This window comes from Pinus tabuliformis, chromosome 7, assembly GCF_031772625.1.
Source record: "Pinus tabuliformis cultivar Carrire ecotype Pingquan chromosome 7, CPIR1, whole genome shotgun sequence".
Lineage (NCBI taxonomy): Eukaryota > Viridiplantae > Streptophyta > Pinopsida > Pinales > Pinaceae > Pinus > Pinus tabuliformis.
This window is the reverse complement of record NC_142293.1, coordinates 291,797,038-291,819,030: the sequence shown is the minus strand read 5'-3', so window position 1 is coordinate 291,819,030 and position 21,993 is coordinate 291,797,038. Positions and strand designations below refer to the sequence as shown.

General features: G+C 39.5%; 1 long non-coding RNA gene across 1 annotated transcript; it reads left to right on the top strand.

Moving 5' to 3' along the window:
- The first annotated feature begins 439 nt into the window (after positions 1-439).
- LOC149247030 (uncharacterized) lies at positions 440-2,025 on the top strand. Its single transcript, XR_016265608.1, has 2 exons — positions 440-742; positions 977-2,025. It is a non-coding gene; the product is annotated as an uncharacterized LOC149247030 (long non-coding RNA).
- Positions 2,026-21,993: the final 19,968 nt, after the last annotated feature.

Sequence of the window (21,993 nt, the reverse complement as noted above, 5' to 3'; positions counted from 1 at the left end):
TTATGTTTATTGAAGTCCTAACTAGCTACGATGTCACCCACAAGACAGAACTGAGGTCCAAACTCCCTACCATCAAGGATATTCTCTCCACTCACCCTTCTCAAAGTCTTCAGGTCTACACCCCTCAGTACTTTTCAAGGGAAACTCCTATTTCCACCTCTATAGCATTATAAATGCCCTCTGACATGCGAGGGAAATAGCGCTCGCCCTCTGAGTGACAGCGCGTGAACAAATGAATGGAGCGTGGAGAGAGACCTCTGAGTGACAGCACATGAACAAATGAATGGAGCGTGGAGAGAGAGAGAGTGAACAAATGAATGGAGTGTGGAGAGAGAGAGCGAGCGCTATTTCCCTCGCATGTCAGAGAACATTTATAATATTATACAAGTGGAAATAAGAATTTCCCTTTTCAAGTCTTCATTCCTAAATCACTCAGCGTTTTAATGAACAAAAAGTCCTTAAAAGTCTAAATCACATCAAATTTTCCACGGACTCTCAAATCTTCAAAGGCTAATCAGTGGACTCTCAAAATCTTCAGTCTAGATCAGAATTTACGGTGGACTCTCAAAGTCTTCAAAAGTCTAAATCACTCATAATTTCGAATGAACGGACGCCAGAAGCCGTGTGGAATGTATTGTCTTCTAACTTATAAAAAAGACTTAGAGTACAAACTTTCGGTGCAATCAAACAACCTGCAAAGTCACGCGCATTGCCTTTCTAGTTCTCTGCACTGCAATTCCCTGTAATTTCCCTCACCTCTATTCTCAATCCTTGAATTATATCTTAAATTATATAAATGGATTGAATGCTCCATTGTACCAGTACTAAAAAAATGGTTGCGCTGTTATTTCTCAAATTCTGAAATATTTCTTGAATTGAGAAGGGTTAAGAATTTGATCTTGCTGCCGTCTTTCAAATTCTGTAATATTTTTGCTGTCATTCAAACTCTGAAATATTTTTGGAATCTATAATCTAGATATGTTCACTATGAGAAAGGCCTTCCACTGGGTTTTCTTTCGAAAACCCTAATTTCGGTTCTGACTGTTCGGGTTTTGTTTTGAAAGCCCTACAAGCCCACTGGTATAAGGGTACCTGGTCGATGGATACCTCCATAAATTTCCATGTCCATGTATACCTTAAGAGCTGTCGCACCTCTCTCCGGGATAAAAAGAAATTTAGGGAAGTATCCATTGACCATGTACTCATATACCAGTGCGCTTGTAGGGCTTTCGAAACAACACCCCAACAAGGTGAGAACAGGTGTCTATGGTTTCGGAATGCTCTGGCCGGAGATTATTGGAGAGAATGAACTTGATGAGAAGGTGTGCCGTTCTAGTCAGTTTTACTTGCCTGAGTGGGCTTCGATGTTTGAGAGCGGTCAGTTAGGGATAAGATTGGCAGGAGAGGAAGAAACGGATGCAGAAATTGAAGGCATGGCAAGTTGAAGGAAAAATGGATGCAGAAAATGAAGACATGGCAAGGGAACTCACTAAATTTTGGCTGATGTTGTCAACCCTCTGTTGCCCTGCACCTACTCGGCTACGCCTGAAAATCATGTATTGTATTCCACTGTAAATTCTTCTTTAATTGATGTTAAATTCTAGATTTATGTTAGATGGGGTCATTTAAACCAGTCTTTGCATGCCATATTTTGTGACATTCAGTGACTCTGTAACTCCGGTAAGGAATCAGAAACTTGGCTACAGAGGGAGCGCAAAAGCATCTCCCTACTCAAGATTGTGGCTGTAAGGATTTAATTAGAAATTGACACAGAGTTGGGGGTCAGCCACTGATATTGTTCAGTTATGTCAATAAGCTCCAGGAAAATATGTAATTGGCATATTATTCTTAAGGGAAGGGTGCATGGGTAATTTGTTTGGAATGTTAGCACTCTCGTTCTGAATATCCGCTAACAACTCCAATGTGTGAACTAAAACAGAAACATTTTTGGCATTGGAAATTTTCAAAATAATGTGATGGTTATCATCCGATATATATATATGATTAAAATAATTTTATTGGTAATTTTGTATTTTTAAATGACAGTGTTATTTACAGATGAAACAACATTTTTCACCAAGTAAGAATGTGATTTTTTGTTTCTTAAAGATAAGAATGTGATTTTTTGTTATTTAAAATACATTTTTGAATGTATAAATAGATTTGACATTGAAAAACTCATAAGGCACTAAATATCTACATACTAAATATAACCCGTCTTTATAATTATATATAATTTTTGAATTATTTTTATCCAATGTTACCATAACATAACATGAATATATTTTGCCCTGCTAAATTATATTTTAATAAAGATTGAATTCTATTTTCCTTGAGAGTTTTATTATCTCTTGATTGGACTTATTTACAATGTATATATATATGTTAAGTTACAGGGGGCTTATGTTGACCCACCATATACTTTCTTAAACGCTCTCTATAGGTAATTTTCCTTTTGTTATATTTGTTCCAGTAACTTTTAAGGACTTGAGCTTATGATTTAATAGGGTTATGAGTTCATTTATCACATGTTTCGGTTTTACTTGGTTTGTTGTAAGGGTTTTCCTCTCATCATTGATGGTGTTCCAATATTAATCACCATGAATTAAGGTTTGTTTTTAATATGGGTCTCTCTAACACTCTAAAAGTGCATGCTTGCGCTTTGATTATCACATCAAACATGACCGTTCTCTTCGGGATAGGTGAGGTGTCAACAATCGAGCATTGAATTTTAGGGTTACACATCAACGGCAGGAAAGTGGGTAAGCCATTATGGCAACTAACCAACCCCCATTTGTCTCCTAACATTCAATTCACACTCTCTCTTGTTGTCGGTGCACAACTGTTCATTTTTTACCTTAGTATTTTCCCATCTAGTTCCCACCATCAGATCTTTGAAACCACCGTTTCAAGCACAAGTATGATGGATGACTAAAACCCTTATTTCCATTATAAAATGTGTTACGTGGGTATGTTTATTAGTTGTTTAACTAACATATTTTTTTTGGCTTCCGGTTGTTTACAACTTTCTTCTCGTTGCAGGGTGCAATTGTCCACTGCCTAGGTCGTACTAGAGTTATTGGTGTCCCTCACCCACTCTCCATCTCACAGCGTTAAGGGCTTTAGATATACAGTCGGTCGTAAGTGATCCAAAATTATGCAGGAATGCAATAGAGAACAGATATGGACATAAACAAGAGATGCACCATAAATAAATCTTCATTTCATTAATATCAAAGAACTAAAAGATGTTTACAAATATAATGGAAATAAACTAGCTAAGACGATGGTAGTTTATCTTTGAGGATAGATGTGGTGGCTACATATCTCTGAACTGTGTTACAATGAGGCTTAAGAGGCTTTTTATTATTGAACAATATGGGAAAACCCCAACCAAAACCCTAACTCTAAGAGATGGAACGCCAAGAATTTGTGGACCCCATTGGGGTTAGTTGGGCAACCAACTTCCTGAGGTCGTAACTTGGTCATATGATCTTTGTTTGGCACGTACGATATCTTGTTTGAAATATCTCTCCTATTACTACAATATTTGAAGTTGGGGACCTAAAAAAAACATCGTTTAGGGGGTCAAAACATCATTGGAAGTCCAGGGCCTAAAAAAATGTTAAAAATAGTAAATTTTGCTATAATTAAGGAAACAGATGAAACCGACCGGAGGTCCAGGTGGAATAGGCAGGTGGCCACCAATATCCACTTGGATCAGTCCTCCCTCCTTAGGAAGAAATGGTCCCCATTGCGTGCAGAGCCTCCATGAGGTGAGGAAATTTATGTGGAACCTGGTCCCTTCTGAAGCACTTGCCCCGGAGAAGGAGTTGACCTGTTTTTACAACTCAATATAGCTAGATCCTTTGTTGGTGAGTGTTCTTGATCTGTGTGTCCATGATTCTATCAGTTGTGGCCTATTCGATGTAGCTTGGGTTGAGCTTTGTTAGTGTCAGCTGCTCAACAACGTCGGATGTGTCCAACAATGGGGTAAAGTATGGTCACAACCGATCCACATTGAATACTTGGTGCAGGCCAAGGAATGGTGGAATGATGAGCTCAAAGGCATTATTACCTATAGCCTTGGTGATGGTGTACGAGCCATATTGGAGTGGGTGAAGTTTGCAGTTGGGCCCAGCAATGTGCTCCTTTTGCAAATGTAACCAAACTTCGTCGCCCACCTAGAACTTGTGTGGCACCCGATGATGATCATGATGCTGCTTGTACTTAGTATTTTCTCTGTCCAATATGTCATGGACTTGTTGGGAGATGTGCTGAATGCACTCAATGAAGCTGTTAGCTCTGTTAGCTTTAGTTTGGACATGAGTCGAATCTTCCTGAGTAGCTACAAATGGTATGGCCGCATCAATGGGGCATAACGACTGGAACCCCAACCCCACCTGAAAGGGGTTGTGGCCAGTTGAGCTATGGAGAGCTTTGTTGTATCTGTGTTGGACATAGGGGAGGCTTTTATCAGATGTGCATGGATGCTTCGAGTTGTACATGCACAAAATGTGCATGATCATCCTGTTGGCAACCTCTGTTTGGCCATCAGTTTGGGGGTGGAAGGTCATGGACTTACTGAACATGGTATCCAACATCGACTAGAGGGTTGAAAAAAATGTACTCGTGAACATGTGTTCTGATCTGAAATAATGGACTATGGGATCCCAAAGTGTACCCACACTCATTCAAAGAAGAGCTTAACAATGGCTTCTGTTGTGATACTCTTCTTGCAGGCCGCTAGAATGGTCACCTTAGAGAATCTGTTGAAGACCATGAAAACAAGTCATTTACATGCTCAGTAGAAGGAAGGCCTGAGAAGTAATCCATGAAGATGGATTCCCAAAGTCGACTAGGAGTAGGCAGAGGAGTATATAGGCCTTTCTTCTTGATGGTTGGTTTAGCAATGGTGTAGGCAGTGCAGGATCTAATGTACTTCCCAACATCCTGTCGAATGTTCAGCCAATAAAAATATTTTTGTAGCACTGCCACTGTTTTATCTACTCTGAAACGTCCCACGACCTAACTACAGTGCGCCTCCCAAATCCTCTTAGCATGTTTGCTTGACGTAACACAGAAGGGCCCTAGGTGGCATAATAATGCACCCTCAAGGTGAAAATCATGAACTTGCTTGCCTTCCAGGAGCATCTAGTATGTGTTTTCGAATTATGGATCGCTCTTGTAAAGACGTGACGACCTCGAAGCCTCATGTCCACAAGAGTCAAGCACAGTAGCCAGTGCCATGACTGGCGGTTGGCTGAGGCAATCTACAACATTATTGGTGTTGCCCTTCTTGTACTTGATGTTCAAATGGAACTGTTGCAGGTATGTGGACCATTTCTGATGGCAACCGTTCTGCAACTTTCCTTGTGTTTGTATGAACTGCAGGGGCCAGTGGTCTGTGTGGATGACCATTGCCTTCCCCATAATGTAATGATTCCATTATCGGCAGGCCCTCATAATGAAATACATCTTTTTGGCATAGGTGGGATACTTTCAAACTGTGTTTGAAAGTGTCTCGCTGTGATATGCCACTAGATGTCACTGTTGAGTAAGAACTGCAACAATAACATAGTTAGAGGCATATATCTCAATCTTAAATGGTTGTTGCATGTTTGGTAATGTAAGCAACGGTGAAGAGTAAAGGTGATGCTTCAACTCAGAAAATTCCTTCAGTTGGGATTCAAACCAAAAGAACTTTTCTTTCGCTCCACCCTTGGTGACTTGACTTAAAGGCCAAGTGATATGTGAGAACCCTAACACGAATTTGCAGTGGAAATTGGCAAGACCCAGAAAGTTGTGAAGCTCTATTAGAGTGGTTGGGGTTGGTCAATCCCGAATAACTTGTATCTTGGCTCAGTTTACATGCACACCCCACTCATCAATGATGTACCCCACATATCTAACCTGAGTCATACCAAAAGTGCATTTCTACAAATTGGCACACAATTTGTGTTGTCCTAGGGTTTGGAGGACCTGTTGGATATGGTGGAGATGCTCTTCCCAACTCTGGCTAAAGATACAGATGTCGTCCAAATACACTACCACAAATGAGTTGGTGAAGTGCTGCAATATGTCATCCATCAACCTCATGAAGGATGTCAGGGCATTCTTCAACCTGAAAGACATGACCAATAATTCGAAAAGGCCCTCCTTGGATTTGAAATCAATCTTCTACACATCAAAGGGTCTGATTGGTACCTGGTGATAACTAGAATTCAAGTTAATCTTGCTGAAATATTTGGCCCCCTTGCGCTGGCCCAAAAGGTCATCAATCCGTGGGATTGGTACCTATTCCGGAAAGTGATCTTATTCAACGCCCGATAGTCAATACAAAGTCTCCAAGACCCGTCCTTCTTCTGCAACAACACGATCGAGCTCCCACAAGGTGGCGAACTTGGCTTGATGTGCCATTTTTGCAACGACTCTTGAATCTTCCTCTTGATTTCATCATTCTCTAGAACAGAGCGTCGATAGATTGGCCTGTTGGGTAGCGTCGCACTGAGGGTCATTGTTGAGAAATCTAGGGGGAAACAAGTGTAGGTATTTTCTCTTACTTTGATAACTGCTTGTGATGTATTTTTACTTTACTTGATTAACTTCTTATTTCCTTTATTATTATTAGTGTTCTCTATCATCAAACAAATATTAAATCATAAAGAACAATGAGACAATAAGACACAAGATATAGGCGATCAACCAAGGCCAAAACCTCTCCAACTCAGAGGAAAGCCCACTAGAATTCTTCTCTTCTTATAGCACTTCAATTGACGAATTCCAAGCCCTATGACCCTTGACCAAGATCCTCTAAGACCAAGTCATCCTTACTTTTTGATGAGCTTTCCTTCCACAACTTCCAGCAACAAACTTTAATCTCCAACAACTTTGACCCCAACAACAATTTATGTAACTTCGACCTAGCAGCTTCAACAACTTCAACCTAGCAACCTCATAGCTTCGACCTTGATGCATCTTCAATAGCTTCAACCTAGAAACTTCACAACTTCAATCCAGAGGTAGCTTGACAACTTTGACCTTGTAGCTTCACAACTTTGACCTTGGAGCTTCACAAATTCGATGCAATGTCAGGATTTCGTCTAGCCCAAAAACAGTAGAAACCCTAACAAAAGAGAGAGAGAGAGAGACCCACATGGATCTTGATCTTCTTCTTCTGCTTTGCCCTTTTCCATCTTTTATCTTGAGGAGATTGAATTTTCTTGAATGTGTGCAAATGAGGTTAAATTCCTTGTTATTTATAGGCTTGTGAGGGGTACACATTGTTATCTTGAGGCCAACTTATCCCTTCATGTAGTCCAACTTGATCATTGTGCCATGACAAGGTCTTGTAGGGTCTTTTGACTCTCTTCTGACTCAATAAATTTTTCTCTACAATATGTAACATGCCCAAAATGGGACTTGAATACATGACTGACTCAATTGACTTTATGACAAACCTAGAAGCACTCAATTGGTGCTTGACCTAAGACTAAATTTCCTTCGAGCATGAAACCCATGCTTTAAGAATACAAATAATAAAAAATATTTTTCTTTTAATTAAATACATAAAATCACAATTACATGTCATTATGAAGACCGAACCTAGTTACATATTTTAACAGTCAAATCGATGGAATGTTTGACCTGATAGTGTAGGGGTACTATTGTGGGTGAGGTGAAGATGTCCATGCATTCCTCCATGACCTTGTCCATCTGATGTTGCCGTGCGGAGGAGCACTGTCTGCAGGCCGTAGATGTGGCCACAATCTTCTTCTTGCCCTGAGGGTGAATCATAAGGAAGACAAATTTCTCAGTCTGGGAAATGATCTTATTGCATTGCTTCATAAAGATCAAAGAGATGGTGGTAGGAGGTGCTACCTCTAATAACCTGTATAACTTATTGCCCAGAGAAACAATAACAGTGCGAGGGCTAGACTCATACACAACATGACGCTTCCACAAGTATAGTTGGCCTAATAATACATCACAATATTCAAGAGGAGAAAAATCACACAATACCTTATCTGTGAAGGGCTTGATGTTGTAGGAAGACAACATTGTTGGCCGACGTGGAGATCTCATCCTTGGTGAAGCCACCCGCTGGTGTACGACTACAGATGTGGTGTGGTCAGTAGGCCCAACCGTTTCATAATCTCTGTTGAAATGAGGTTCTTTTGGCTTTTGCTATTGATAATGAACTACAGTGGAGAACCCTTCACCCACATCTATGAGTGGAAGAGCCACTCCCCCTCCTCTTGATTTTCGGGATCAATATTTTGGATCTTGGTGGTGATAATGGTGTCATTGGACTCTGCATCAATAATCTGCTTCCATTTGTCATTCCCTTTGTCGGGTTCTAACTCATAGTCGGAACATGCATCTGACTCGAAATCCTTCAGCTCGGTCGTCAATGACTACTTGGCTCGACACTCAGTTGTGTTGTGAGTGGGGCTCTTATGGAACTCACACGATTTCCCTGTGTCCTTTGCATCCGTGGTGTTTTTATTTTTGCGGCTTTGACGGGTTGTTTTGGGTTGCCCCGCCTTGGATTTATCTTTTTTTTTGCGGTTTTGGGTCACCTTTCCCTTGCTTCAGATTCACAGATCGAAAGTCTCCCTTCTTCTGTTTAAATTTCAACTCGATCTTGATAGTGTATCGATAGGCAGGCCAAGTGAGGAGATGTTCGAGCACTCCATCTCGTTCGGGATGTACTTGTGTAGACAACCACAGTACTTAAGTACCAAATGCCACTATGAATCCTTGATACCCAACTTCGTGCGAAGGGTATGAAAAATATTTGTGAACTCTGGCACGTCTTAGCCCCTTCTCTGTCGTAGCGTGGTCCACTTTATGCATTTATCTTCATAACTCTCGACAGGGTAATATTTTTCCTTAATGGTGTCTCAGAAATAATTCCAACTGGGTGTGGCTGAAAACAATGAAGGTTCCCTCTTGTCTTTTTGTTCTCAGTAGGTTTCCCACAAGTTCTTGACATAGGGGGTGGCTTTGAGGAGTGCAAAAGTAATATTTTCCTAATTGGAAAATTCATGAACTTAAAAATATCATTTCAACAAATTTAACCATCTATCTGTGACATTTGCATCTATCTGGCTCTCAAACATGATAATGTCAAAGTTGACTTGTACCTTAAAGGGAGTGGCACCTCCAGAGTGGCCACTGGATGAAGATGTGTCGCCTGTGGGTAGCCACTGAAGGATTCGAGAAAAATTATCCACCATTGTCTTCCTCTGTCGCTCGAGGGCTTCCTTGTTTAATATTTTGAAAGGATCTCTTACTCCCTCGTCTTTCTTTTCTTTCACCATGGGAGCTCGTTGGGGTTTGTGACGCTGGTTTTGCAAAGGTTCAACCAATTCAAGCCCTAACTCCTATACCCTGAAATCGTTGGGGATATGAAAATAAAAATGGAGAAAAAGTGGCCTGCTCTAATACCATTAGTCGAAAATTATGCAAGACTGCAACATAATACAAATACGAACATAAACACAGAGATGCAACATAAATAAATCTTCATTTCATTAATATCAAAGAACTGAAAGATGCTTACAAGAAGAATGGAAATAAACCAACTCGGGGGATGGTAAGCTTATCTCTGAGAAGAGATGTGGCGGCTACATGCCCCTAAACTGTGTTACAATGAGACTCAAGGGCCTTTTTATCACTGAACAACAAAGGAAAACCCTAAACAACGAAAACTCTAACCCCAGGAAATGGAACGCCAAGAATTTGTAGGCCCCATTGGGGTTAGTTGGGCAACCAACTTCCTGGGGTCATAACTTGCTCTTATGTTCTCCATTTGGCACGTATGATACCTTGTTGGAAAGATATCTATGAGTACTATAGGATTAATGGGTTGCAAATGTAAAAAAAAATCCATTTAGGGTGTCAAAACAACTGCAAAATTTGAAGACCTGAAAATTTGCTAAAAATAATAGATGTTGTTATAATCAAGGAAATAGATGAAACCGACTGGAAGTCTAGGTGGAATAGGTAGGTATCCACCAATATCCACCTAGATTAGTCCTCCCCCCTTAGGAAGCAATGGTCCCCATTGTGTGCAAAGCCTCCATGAGGTGAGGAAATTTTTGTTGACCCTGGTCCCTGGTGAACCACTTTCCCTGGTGATGGAGTTGCCCTGCATTGACAACTCGATATAGCTTGATCCTTTGTTGGAAATTTTTCTTGATCTGTGTGTCCATGATCATGTCAGTTGTGGCCTATTCGATGTAGCTTAGGTTGATCTCTATTGCTATCAGCTGCTCAACAATGTTGGATGCATCCAATAATGGGGGAAAGTATGGTCGAAGTCGGTGCATATTGAATACTGGGTGTAGGGAAAGGAACGGTGGAATGTTGAGTTCAAAGGCATTTCCCTGTATAGCGTTGGTGATGGTGTACGACGCATATCGGAGTAGGTGAAGTTTGCGGTGGGGCCCGAAAAGGCATTACTTCTACAAATGTAACAAAACATTGTTGCCCAACTGGAAGTTGTGTGACACCCGATGTTGATCATGACGGTCCTTGTACTTGGCACTGGTTATGTCCAATATGTAATGGACCTACTAGCGGATGTGATGAATGTGCTTAATGAAGCTGTTATACCTGTTATCTTCAACCTGGACATGAGATGAATATGCTTGAGTAGCTACAAATGGTATGGCCACATCAATGGCATATAGTGGTTGGAATCTCAACCCCACCTGAAAGGGTCTGTGACCAGTTGAGCTATGGAGAGATCTATTGTAACTATGTTGGACATAGAGGATGCTTTTATCCCATTTGCATGGATACTTCGAGTTGTACATGGGTAGAATGTGCACGATCATCTTGTTGATGACCTCTGTTTAACCATCAATTTGGGGGTGGAAGGCCATGGACTTAGTGAGATTGGTATCTAGCATTGACCAGAGGCTTGACCAAAATGTACTTAGGACCCTATTGTCCTGATCGGACTGTGTGATCACAAAGTGTACTCCCACTCGTTCAAAGAATATCTTAGCATTGACTTCTGTTGTGATACTCTTCTTGCAAATCGCACGAATGGCCATCTTAGAGAATTCTTCGACAACTACGGAAACACAGTGGTTGCCATCCTTAGTAGAAGGAAGACCCAACATGTAATCCATGGAGATGGATTCCTAAGGCCAACTAAGAGTAGGGAGACAAGTATATATGCTTAACTTCTTAATCTAATGTACTTCCCAACATCCCGTTGAAGGTTCGACCAATAAAAATACTTCTGCAACACTGTCATTGTTTTCTCTACTCCGAAATGTCCCGCGACCCGACTACAGTACGACTCCAAAATCATCTTGCCATGCTCACTTGAACGAAAAAAGAGGTTTCCTAGGTGGAATAATAGTGCACACTAGAGGTGAAAATCATGAACTTACTTGCCTTCTGGTAGCATCTTGTATGTGATGCCAAATTCTAGATCGCTCTTGTAAGGATGTGGTCACCCTGAAGTCTCATGTCCATAAGAGTTTAGTGCAGTGGTCAGTGCCATGATTAACGATCAGCTGAGGTAGTCTGCAACATTATTGGTGCTTCCATTCTTATACTTAATGTTCAAATGGAACTGTTGCAGGTACGTGGACCATAAATGATGGCGATTGTTCTACAACTTTCCTTTTGTTTGTATGAAATGCAGGGGTCGATGGTTTGTGTGGATGACCATTTATGTTCCCCATAATGTAATGTTTCCGTTGTTGGTATGCTTTCACAATGAAATACATCTCTTTGTCATAGGTTGGATACTTTTAGACTGTGTCTGAAAGTGTGTCACTGTAATATGCTATTGGATGCCCCGCTAAGTAAGAACTGCACCAATAGCATTGTTGGAGGCATCTGTCTTAATGTCAAATGGTTGCTACAGGTCTTGTAATGTGAGCACAGTTGCAGAGAAAAGGCGATGTGTCAACTCAGAAAACGCCTTCTATTTGGATTCTGACCAAAAGAAATGTTCTTTCTCTCCACCCTTGGTGACTTGACTCACAGGCCAAGTGATATGAGAGAACCCCAACACGAACTTGCAGTAGAAATTGACACGACCCAGAAATATGCGGAGCTTCGTTAGAGTGGTTGGGGCTAGCCAATCTCGAATAACCTGTATATTGGTTGGGTCCACATGCACACCTTGCTCATTAATGATGTGCCCCAGATATTGAACTTGGGTCATACCAAAAGTGAATTTCTCCAAATTGGAAGACAATTTGTGTTGTCGTAGGGTTTGAAGGACCTCTGGAATATGGTGGAGGTGCTTTTCCCAACTCTGGTTGAAGATCCTGCGGTCGTCCAAATACACTACCACGAATGAGTTGGTGAAGGGCCGCAAGATGTCATCCATCGGCCTTATGAAGCTTATGGTGGCATTCGTCAACCCGAAAGGCATGACCAACTATTCAAAAAGGTCCTCCTTGGATGTGAAGGCAAACTTCCACATATTAGAGGGTTTGATTGGTACCTAGTGATAATCAAACTTCAAGTCAATCTTGTTGAAATATTTGGCCACCTTGAGCTGGTCCACAACGTCATTAATCCATGGGATTGGATATCTATTCCGGACAGTGATCATATTCAATGCCCGATGGTCAATACAGAGTCTCCAGGTCCTGTCCTTATTTTCTACCAAGAGTATTAGGCTCCCATGGGGTGATGAACTTAGCCTGATGTTCCCTTTCTGCAACAACTTCTGAATTTGTCTCTTGATTTAATCGTTCTCCATAACAGAGCATTGATAGATCGGTCCGCTGGGTAGTGCCGCGCCCGGGGTTAGTGTTGAGAAATTTAGGGGGAAACAAGTGTGGGTGATTTCTCTTACTTTGATAACTTCTTGTGATGTATTTTTACTTTACTTGATTAACTTATTCTTTCCTTTATTATTATTACTGTTCTCTATCATCAAACATCTACCAAATCATAAATAACAATGAGACAATAAGACACAAGATATAGGCAATCAGATAGGGCCAAAAACTCTCTAACTAATAGGAACACCCACCAGGATTCTTCTCTTCTTCTAGAACTTCAATTGAGGAATTCCAAGACCTATGACCCTTGACCAAGACCCTCCAAGACCAAGTCATCCTTCCTTCTTGATGAGCTTTCCTTCCACAACTTCCAGCAACAAACTTTGACCTTCCAACAACTTCTCCAGCAACTTCAACCCTGTTGTGCATGCAATCCTTTCTGCAAACAGAAACGATCCCTCTAGTCCTATGGGAGGATCTAGCAACTACAAAAGAAAATTACATGCAATCTTTCCTAATTCATACTAGAAAATACAAAGGAGGATAGATCTCCTACCTTTCTCTGATGTTAATACCCTTGATGTCGACCTTGACTCTTTGGCTTCCAAGCTCATAATCTCCTCTTCACTGATGTAGATGAGTGCCTGCAAGAAAGATCAAGTGGAGACAACAAAACTATGCAAAGCATAACATTTTCTAATACAAATTATGTAACAGATCAAGGAGCATTACAATAAATGGACAATAATTGACACATTTATGGAAAGAAAACACATATTGTATTATTAATAGATGAAAAAGGGAGCATTACAACCAATGAAGCCTTGATGTTGGAAGCCTCCTTCAAGTGAGATTCCAAGTCCAAGCCTTAGCCTTCAAACACATTTTCTCCTTTGCAAATGGGCAACATTTGGGCATAATTCAACACTAGAATGGAAACCAACCAACCAACTATTAGTGGATGGTGGGAAATTCATTTATAGGGAAGGAGAGGGAGTTGAGGATCCATGAAAAGAGGGAGGAGTTCCACATCTCAAGGGAAATATCCATGGAAAGAGGATCAAGGGCCAGGAATTGGAGGTCTTATTCCAATCTTCATTTACTAAAACCACATCGTCATCCTCGAGCCTTCTAGTAAGAGAAACTTATCCTCCATTTTGGGAAAAACTGACAGAAGAGGACTAGCGCAGATTTGCCTGATAAAATTAGCACTGGTAGCGCTAGACATGTGTAATGCTAGAGGTTACCAGCATGGATTTGCCTTATAATAGTACCGCTGGGTTTGCAGAACAAGGTTTTTGCCAAGCTCTTTAGAATGATTTCAAGGCAAGTTTTTTTCCTTTTCTTCAGGGATGTTCTAAACATGTTTCATGGTGAATACATTGTTTGTGACAAATTTTATCACTTTCTGACACTTGCAACATTGACGACACAAAGTGCGACACTTCAGGATATGAGGTTGGCATTGTGACAAAATATTCTATAACAGATGACCCTTAAAGCATGAGGTCAGAATGGGAAGTGATGACTGAAATGATTTACAAGCAAAGGCAAGGACTTAGAGAACCATTGTCAAGAGACCTACAAATCAAACATAATACAATATATCTGACATCTCTGATGTAAGTATCCCTGACAATACATCTTTGAGTAGGCATTTAGCAATACATGGATCCACGACATGGACACAACCATTCGAATAGAAAGGATCATGTTTACAATCATGAATACCTAATAACTCCACACAACCTGGATTTATCAAACGAAACCTAGTGTCTTCATCTCTGTCTCGATCCAATCGAAGAACGGATCTCACCATGCGAATAAATGGGTTGTAGTCGAACATGGTAGAAACCACCTGATTACCAACCAATGATGTAAATTGTTAACAAGCATGAGATAAACCACCAATAATGATGATGGTTCAAAAGGTACAACAACACAATCTACGAGTGTGAACAATGAAGCTAAATTCGAACACTCGCAAAATCATTCGATCGAAGGCCAGTGATGTGAACCTATCGTCAAATGCGAAGAACCCTCCATTGAGACATGCAAGTTCCAATGTACTGAAAGGGAGTTCCTAGATCATCTTCTCGGATAATGAGTTGAAGTTAACAAGAAGTGATCCGTCGAAGGAGGTCCATAATGTTTTCCACATCATTGACACCAAACATAGGATTTTGCAAAGTTGGCAAAAGTGATTCAGGATTGTCGCAGAAAATTCAAACAAGGTATAAGTGGTTTGAATTTGCAGGTGGGACTTCTCTTGAACACATTGACGACACGACTCTGGAAATTGTCAACATTTGAATCAAAATAAGATCAAAGGTCATGGTGACAATATGATATAATCAAATGAGAGGTAAATGGATTTCCCAAACCCAGTAAGACAAGTGACAAAATGAGGATGTGCCAAACCCGACACGAGATACAGATAGGTGTCATGATCAAGAGCGACATATTGTCTTTCATAAAAAATACAACATATATGTTTCTTCCCATTTCCCCCCACTATTTCTAGTGAGTACCTCTTTATTTTTAATCTTAAGCTTGAAGAGGATATCATATGCTCGTCGTATAAGTTCATCCTTCAGATTAATCCATCATAGTATTAATAACGAGCCCGAAGAAGGGGTAGCTTGGTCTCGTCATGGTGATAAGTCCTTCACCATTTTAGTTTTACGACTCTGACAGAGGGGTAACTCGACATATTTTTCATGTTTAGAGAGATTGAAAAAGAAGCGAAAAAAAATCCAGATGTCCCTTTTCCTAAATAGCCTCTCGAATCCGAAAAAGTAGAAAACAATACTCGAGAGAACCTCTTGGCCATGTTTGACTAAGGTATTCCTTTTTTGTAGCTAGCATTAAGAGAATTTTGAGTCTAAAATGGGTCTCCTAAGGAAATTATAAAATAATAGTGGAAATAATAAAATAAGATTAGATTACATCATCAAATTTTAGAGGGAAAAAATAAAAAACTATTTTTTCAACTCGTATTTTCAACTTATCTCCCTATGGGTTTACTCAAATTTCGTACGACAACACTCATTAGATGCAGAATTTGTTTCGTCATCCAAGGAGTACCCATGTTGCATACTTTTGATGGATCCTTCTACACGAAAAATGATAAATACATGAAAAATGTGATTGCAATCACGTTTTTTCATGTATTTCTTTCATATAGCAGGGTCCATTGAAAGTATGCAATGTGGCTACTCCTTGGATGAGGAATTAAATTTTGCATCCAATGAGTACTCTCGCTCGAAATGTGAATAAAAACTTAGGGAGATAAGTTGAAAGTACGAGTTGAAAAAGTAGTTTTATTACTTTTTTTTATGTTTTTACCTTTTTACTCAAAAAATGGTGAATCATCCCCCATGGTTAACCTCATCATCTTCAATCTTATTGGTTTTTATAAATTTTGTTTTTGTTGTACATTTTTCTTAAGAGGCCTATTTTAGACCTCAAAATTCCCCTAATGTCTATCTTAGTCTAGAAAATGGTTAAACTTATACTGAGTAGACATCTTTTCATTTATGTTTATGAGTTCGAAAAGACAAGTGTTCGATAATATTTTCATATTTTGAGAGTCTGAAAAGAGCTAAAAGAGGACTCCTCCTGGAGGAACAAGTGCTATAAAAGGATAACAACTGGTTCCGATCATGATGGAACTACTCAAAACATGTAAAAGTCAAGACGCTGGATAATAAGACCACTCATCGCAGATGTTCCCCAGGAAAGGGTAAAACAACCAAGTGAAAGCGTATGATCGACCAAAGAGATGGTGACAATGTAATAAAAAAGCCAAGACTCATCTCGCAAAAATAGGCTGATAAAAATGGAAAACATGAGAGGAAAAGTGGTAATGGTTTCATTTTTACACAAGCTTGAAACATGGGGAACTATGCTTGAGGATACTTGAAGATGGTTTCATTTTTTCACAAGATTGAAACATGAGAAAAAACTATGCTTGGATTTCGTTTGATTTTTACACAAGCTTGAAACAGAGACAGACTATGCTTGAGATTACTTTGCATGCCCCTAGCATAATAACTCAATTCAAGGTACATGCTCCCTAAGCTTCATTTTATTCACCTAAGTAGACTATTGGTTACTAACAGGTGGATGGAATGAAGATTTATTTACGATATCAAGTGAAAGACTCGACTGGGAATTTACAAGATCTAATCAAAGACTCGAAATGGAAGGGGATTTGTTTCATTTTTTAAAGACCTTGAAATAGGAAAAGAACCATGCTCTTGGCACTTTGTTTCATTTTTTAATGAGCTTGACACAAGTACAGGAACTCTGCTCTAACACATTGTTTCATTGTTTAAGGAGCTTGGCACAAGACAAGGAACTTTGCTCCAGGAATCTTGATTCATTTTTTAAGGAGCTCGACACAGAAAATGAACTGTGCTTCAGGACCTTGATCATGGACCATAAGAGGCCATGGATTCCAAGAGGTTCTCATCAGATGGGAGAACAATGCTCTATAATGGATACATATCAAGGGATCTAATGGAAAGATCAAGCTCCAATTCCCTCAGTACATGATGAACTATACCACTCACTAGATCATTAGTATATGCAAGCATGGAATAGGTGGTCACATAATTAAATTTTAGTGGGGCCTATATCACTTGCATACAGGGACCATTTAGGAAAGACGGTTGATTGCGAGTCAAATTAGGATCGGCGAATGAAAGCTGATCAATGGTCACAATTCTTCCTTCAAGCAGGAAACATATGACACGAAAGAGAGAAGAGACAAGAGCTCCCATGACATAAACATAGTCACAACCAAGGAGTAAATTAAAATCCAAAGGGCCTTGGAGAACCATCATATCGATATAGATGATCTTCCCTCCCAAAGTAATAGGAAATTTAAGAAGGATCCCTAACTATTGATTGGTTCCTCTATTAAAAGCCAATAGATTTTGGGTAACAGGCACAAGCAGTGGAGAACCTAAAGCTTTCCAAGTAGTTGAGGACATAATAGTAACCGACGCACCTGTTGGAAACAACGATAATACTAAGAGGGGGGTGAATCAATATTAAGGCTAATTTTAAACTTTTTATGCCAAATTACTTTACTTATTCAAACTTGGAAACCATCCATATAATTAGAAACAATATGAATCAACATACAAGCACACACCATAAGCATCATACATATGAGACACAAGGTTTTTATGTGGAAACCCTTTCGGGAAAAAACCACCAAAGCTTGTTGTTGTTATTGTCAGGCCAGGAGGTAACTCCTCAAATGAGATTATGTTTATTCATTTAGGTTGTTCATAGTTATATACATGAGGGAGTGATTGTTGAGTTTCATCTCTCGATGACTCTCCATTTTAACTTATTATTTATTTACATTATTTATAGTTGTTCACCCAATCCCTATGATTAGGTGTCAACATTTCCCCCCTTAATCTGAAGGGATGTTAGTGAGTCCAAGCATCATTTTGAATCTTTCAAGCTTTTCTCTTCCAAGTGCTTTGGTGAAGATGTCTACAATCTGCTAATTAATGGAACAATGGCAAAGATGGATTGTTTTGGCCTCTACATGATGTCGAATAAGATGATATTTTGTATTGATGTGCTTCGTTTGATCATGGAACTTTGGGTTCTTGACCAACTTTATTGCCAAGGTATTGTCAATCATGAGTGGAGTCGAATGTACTTGTTTTAACTGCAAATCTTCCAGAATTTTCTTAAGCCACACAATTTATTTTGTTGCCTCAGCTACTGCCACATATTCTGCCTCCATTGTGGAATCTGCTGGAACTTATTGTTTGCATAATCTCCAGGGTATAGCTTCTGATCCGAGACTCATAGCATAACCAGAAGTAGATACCCCCGTTTCTTTGTCTTCATCGAAGTCTGAATCAGGGTATCCAATCAAGCTGAAGTCGCCCACTTGTGTATACTTGAGTCCAAAGTCTTGAGTTCCATTCAAGTACTTTAGAACTCTTTTTGCAGTAGACCAATGTCCCTCACAAGGCTTTTGCATAAACCTAGAGAGGATTCCAACAACAAACGAAATGTCTGGTCTGGTAGTAGTCAGGTAGTTGAGACTTCTTACAAGTTATCTATACTTTGTTGCATCCTCAAATTCTTTTGCCTCAAAGGATGTGAGCTTTAAGTTTTGTTCCATTAGAGTAGTGAGAGGATTGCATTCAACCATGCCAAACCTGTTTAACAGATCTCCAATGTACTTCTTTTCAAAAAGGAATATGAACTGCAGATGTTGAGTTACTTCAATACCAAGGTAGTAATTAACATAGCCCAAATCAGTCATTTCAAAACCTTTCCTCAATTCCTTCTTTATGGATGCAATGTAGCTCTCATTGTTCCCTGCCATCAAAAGATCATCTACATATACCACAAGATATACAACTGTTTTTCCAACTTTATTGACAAACAAAGTTGCATTATCAAGATCATAGTGTTTGAAATTGCATTTCAGAAGATGCTTAGTGAGTTTTTCATACTAGGCTCACGGTGCTTGTTTGAGGCCATACAAAGATTTCACAAGTTTGCATACTTTATGTTCATGTTCTTTCACAACAAATCCTTCAGGCTGAGACATAAAAACATTAGTTTTTAGATCTCCATTCAAGAAAGCAATTTTTACATCCATTTGATGGACTTTCTAATCGTTCTGAGCTGCTAGGGAAAAAAGTGTCTGGATGGTAGCCCATTTTGTTGTGGGGGCAAAAGTCTCCTCATAATCAACCCCTTCCTTCTGTGCAAAACCTAATTCCACAAGCCTAACTTTGTGCTCGTCAAGTAGGCCATCAAATTTATACTTGTTCTTGTAAACCCACTTGCAGCCAATTTGTTTGGTTCCCAATGGAGGATCAACCAGCTTCCAAGTGCCATTCCTTATCAAGGCATCATACTCCTTTTGCATCGCTTCTTTCCATTCATCATGAGAAGCGACTTCTTTGAAGGAAGTTGATTCAAAATATGTAGACAAATTCAATTCAAAATCATAAGAAACATCCATATCAACAGGTGAATCAGAGTCATCTACGTCACCTCCATTTTGCCAGGTTGAATTTTTAGTTCCTCTCTTTCCAACCTCATCAGGATGAACACTTTCAAGTGTCTTTGTCAGCCACTTTGGGGGACCTTTCTGAGATGGTCCAGGCTACTCAGTTGATTGAGTTGGGACTGAATCAAGATTGAGTCTCCCAATTCTGTCAATCACATCACTCAAAGTATCATCCATTGTTGGAGTTTCATGCGGGGGAGAGAGTGCTTCAGAAGAAGATTCCACAGGTTGATCTAGTATAGGAATCCCCCCTTCAAGATGTGGAATCTGATTATCAAATTCTTGAAATGATTTTGCATTTGTGAATCTATCCAAGCGATCAAGTTGCCGCTCAACAACATTGTCAGCTTTGGATGATTCAAGAAAGATTACATCTCTAGATACAACAAACTTTTTATTGACTTCATCATAGAGACGATATGCTTTGGAGGTGTTTGAATACCCCAAGAAGATACACTTATGACTCCTTGCACCAAGTTTGTTTCTATGTACCTTTTGTATCAAGGCATAACATGTGGAACCAAAGACCCTGAGATGCTTTACCGAAAGAATGTGCCTATACCACATTTCATAAGGGGTCTTGTTTCTAATAGCATTAGATGGACATGTATTCTTTACATATACAGTACATTGAACTGCATCAACCCAAAACATCAATTTTACATTCTTGAAAACATCATGGAGATCACCATATTTAAGATTGTCCTATTCATTCTTTCAACTACTTCGTTGTATTGGGGATTATAAGGCAGATTTGTTTGATGTTTGATCCCATGTTGGTGAAGATAGTTTTCAAATTCATTTGAAGTGTATTCTTTTCTATTATCAGTGCGAATAGAGCCAATATGAGATTGTGCATCATTTTCAATCCATGTATAAAAGTTCTTTAATGTTTGAAAAGCATCAGATTTGTTCTTCAATAAATAAACCCAACACATTCTCGTGTAGTCATCATTAAATGTCATCATATATTTATTTCCATTTGCAGAAGGAACAAGCATTGGACCACATAAATCTGAATGAATGAGTTCAAGTTTTCTATGTGCTCTGGAATGTGAATCATGAGAACATTGTTTTCTATGCTTTCCTAGAATGCAAGCATCACATTGCTTAAGTTTCCTAGGAATTGTAGGCAAACCAGTGACACCATTTTTCTTGAACAAGCAGAGGTTGTCATAATTCAAGTGTCCAAATCTAGCATGCCATTATAAACTTGATGGAAATATACCTTCTTCATAATGAGAATTGTAAGAGAAATTTTGTGCATGAGCAGAGGTACCTTGCATCTTAAGAAGCCTTTTTTCTTCTATCCCTGTCATGACAAGTGAGCGATCTGATGATTTTCTCACCTCAACTTTGCCATCAAACGTATGAATGGAGTGTCCTTGTTGGTGGATGCGGACCAAGGACAACAAGTTTCTGTTTAGCTGTGGGAGATATAAAACATGATGCGGAAGAAAGTCTGTAAGACCAGACAATTTAAGCCTAATTGTGCCAAGCCCTGATGGCTTGAGTTTTGATTTTTCTACAAAATATACTACTCCATGAACATTGTCAGTAAATTCTTCAAAAAAACTCTTCTAAAGGTCATGTAGCAAGCTGCTCCTAAATCAAGCAACCAATCATTTTTCCAAGAAGCAAGTGAAGCATTAAATAAATCTTCATTTACTCCAATATTACAGTGTGCCACAACATAGTGAGCATATTTAGGTGCTTTACCTTTCTCTTTGTCATTAGTTTTACCTTTTGGTTGGTTTCTTTCCTGCTCAATTCTGTCCCAAGGCAACTTGCATGTGGATGCATCATTTGATCCATCTCGTTTGCAACGTATGTAATGCAAATTTGACTTTTGTCCTTGACAGTGTCTGCCCCCCTTGCCTTTGAAATTTCTTCTTCCTCTTCCTCTTCCACCACCTCTTCTTCTGCTCAAGATTATTCTCTCTATATGCAAGACATACAATCTCTTCAGAAGACTGAGGAGCTGTCTTCTTTCCAAAAGCTTTCTCTCTTTCAACAATTTTTTTCACAAGGGAGTCAAAGGTAATTTCTTTGAGGTTTCCATTTGCTTGCAATGACTCAAAATAATTTGAGTAAGTGCGATAAAGTGCCTTGACAAAAACTATCATAGGAATGTTCAGTTCAACATTAGTGACTTTG